This window comes from Anopheles marshallii (genome assembly GCF_943734725.1).
Source record: "Anopheles marshallii chromosome X unlocalized genomic scaffold, idAnoMarsDA_429_01 X_unloc_32, whole genome shotgun sequence".
NCBI lineage: Eukaryota > Metazoa > Arthropoda > Insecta > Diptera > Culicidae > Anopheles > Anopheles marshallii.
Genome location: NW_026525879.1, coordinates 122,017 through 125,000, shown reverse-complemented (window position 1 = coordinate 125,000; position 2,984 = coordinate 122,017). Strand labels below are relative to the sequence as shown.

General features: G+C 54.4%; 1 pseudogene; it reads left to right on the top strand.

The window, feature by feature from the left end:
• Positions 1-2,152, top strand: part of LOC128717354 (large subunit ribosomal RNA) — a 5,459-nt pseudogene extending 3,307 nt beyond the window's left edge.
• The last annotated feature ends 832 nt before the right edge of the window (positions 2,153-2,984 follow it).

The following is a 2,984-nucleotide window of genomic DNA, read 5'->3' as shown; positions in this document are numbered from 1 at the left end:
GGGGGCTGATTCCGGACATCTCGTCATGGGTCGGCCGCAAGCACGGAGAGATAGATTTCTATCTTACCCAGGTCCTTACAGGGCATGGGTTCCTCCGGAGCTACTTCGTCAACAAAGGCATCCTGGAGGGCTCGCCTAACTGCCCGGTGTGTGAACACGACGTGGAGGATGTCAACCACGTGATGTTCCACTGTCCACGGTTCGCTCGGACACAACAAGAGATGCAGCAGCAAAGCCACACCCGCTTGACGATGGACAATCTCGCAACGGAAATGTGCGCCAGCCGCAGTACATGGGAAGCAGTCCGGACAGCCGCTCGGACTATCTTCAAAACTCTCCAAGTGAGGTGGAATGAAGAAAGTCCCCCAACGGCACGACGACGACGACAACAACGACGGCGGAACACAAATCGAGCGGAGCAGCAATAGCGACCTCCGCTCACCGCAACACAAGGCGACGACAATAGATGCAGCGGCAGCAGCGACGAGTAACCAGAGCAGCAGCAGGAGCTAAGGCCCACCCGGGAGTAGCGGCCACGGACGGGTGGACTAGGAGCAGCAGCGGCAGAAGGAAGGCACGAAGCAGCAGCAGCAGCGAAGACAACAAGGAAGGACGACGCAGCAGTGCGTCAACAGATTGGGTGCAACGCACAAACGACCCTGCATGGAGTACTACGCACATCAGCGCATCGGCAGGGGTCGGATCAGGTCGAGGAGTGGTTTAGTGAGGTCGCGTCGGCTGCTGGGTTCGCCTCACGGGCCCAGCGGAACCGATGAATCCCACATAACCCATCTAGAGAGGAATTGTCGAGCCGCGACGAATCCCTCTAGGTGGGTACCTTTCGAAGGTTCCCTCCCCGTTAACAAAAAAAAAAAAAAAAAAAAAAAAAAAAAAAAAAAAAAAAAAAAAAAAAAAAAAAAAAAAAAAAAAAAAAAAAAAAAAAAGGTAGCCAAATGCCTCGTCATCTAATTAGTGACGCGCATGAATGGATTAACGAGATTCCCTCTGTCCCTATCTACTATCTAGCGAAACCACAGCCAAGGGAACGGGCTTGGAAGCACTAGCGGGGAAAGAAGACCCTGTTGAGCTTGACTCTAGTCTGGCATTGTAAGGCGATATAGGAGGTGCAGCATAGGTGGGAGGGTCCTTCCTCGTGGAGGGCTCGCCTCTGAGATACCACCACTCTTACTGTTGCCTTACTTACATGATCGGGTGGAACAAGCGCGGGCCCCAGGTCCGGGTCGTACGCCCACTCCCTCCGGGGGGTGTCAGCGGCGGCTCGCCTGCGGCTGCCCAATGCGCCGTGTTTCTAGTTCAGCGTTCAGCATGTCGCTGGGAGGTGCCACCGGGGCGTGTGTCGTCGTATCATCGACGCGCGTTGTCACCGGTCGCCGACCGCCGCCGTGGCCCGCAAGGGTACAAGCGTGCGTACGTCGGTGTCCGCGTGTTCTTTCGCCGTTCGATCGTTTATGGCGCTCGCTTTCGCTCCCGGTCCCTGGCGCCGCTCGGCTCGAAGACATCTGAACAAACTATTCGGTCCATGTCATGGACAGTGCCAGGTGCGGAGTTTGACTGGGGCGGTACATCTCCAAAACGATAACGGAGGTGTCCAAAGGTCAGCTCAGTGTGGACAGAAACCACACGCTGAGCATAAGGACAAAAGCTGGCTTGATCCCAACGTTCAGTACACTCTGGGACAGCGAAAGCTTGGCCTTACGATCCTTTTGGTGTTAATGAGTTTTTAGCAAGAGGTGTCAGAAAAGTTACCACAGGGATAACTGGCTTTTTATCAAAGTTGGTTTTATTTAACTAAAACCCCTGCCCTTCTATGCTTACCCGCGAGGGATCGGCGAAAGAGGGCTCCCCTTGCCCGTTACATTTTTCCAACAAACGTGTCTTATCTGGGCAGTCGTGCCTTGTTGCATGATTTTTCTTTTTTTTTTTTTTTGCCTGTTGGCTGCAACATTTCGTCCCCTTGCCCGTTACATTTCCGACAAACCATCTAGGCAGTCGTGCCTTGTTGCATGATTTTTCTTTTTTTGCCTGTTGGCTGCAACATTTCGTCCCCTTGCCCGTTACATTTCCGACAAACTATCTAGGCAGTCATGCCTTGTTGCATGATTTTTCTTTTTTGCCTGTTGGCTGCAACATTTCGTCCCCTTGCCCGTTACATTTCCGACAAACTATCTAGGCAGTCGTGCCTTGTTGCGTGATTTCTTTTTGCCTGTTGGCTGCAACATTTCGTCCCCTTGCCCGTTACATTTCCGACAAACTATCTAGGCAGTCGTGCCTTGTTGCATGATTTGTTTTTTGCCTGTTGGCTGCAACATTCCGCCCCTAATGGACAGTCGTGTCCCCTAATCACTTTCTTCGTCCGCCTCCCTGAACGCATCAACGCCAAACAGGGCCCAGAGATAGTCGCGGCAGTCCACCGCCTCGCCGCTTTCCACCTTCCGACGGGCCCGGTGTCTGCGGACCCTGTCCCGCGTCTGTTCCATGCGCTGTTCTCGCTGGGCCAGCTCCTCCTCCGTGTACGGGCGCCCATCCGGGTGCATAGGAGGTGGCCTTTCCGCCTGTCTCTCACGCGTTTGTTGCCTGCGGGCCTCATTTCGTCGCTCGTTACGTTCTGCCAGCGTGGTGTTGTAAGCATCATCAATTGTCTGCGCTGCAGCAACCATCTCGGCCCTGGCGCTGGTGGCACGTTCAATATACCAGTCCTGCTGCAGCTCCGTGGTGATGATTCGTGCCGCCTCGCATACTTTGCTCCATCGTGTTCGGCTACTAAGCATGAACGCCTCAATGTTGTCAGGCGTCACAGCCGCTTCGTCTTCCTCGCCGAGTAATTCATGCCGGACGTCCGCGAACCTCGGACAGTCGAAGAATACATGCTCGGCCGTCTCCAGGACTCCCGGGCACCTGGTACAGTCGGCGGATGGTGCCAGATGTTTCACGCACAGGTACTCATGGAAGAACCCATGGCCGGA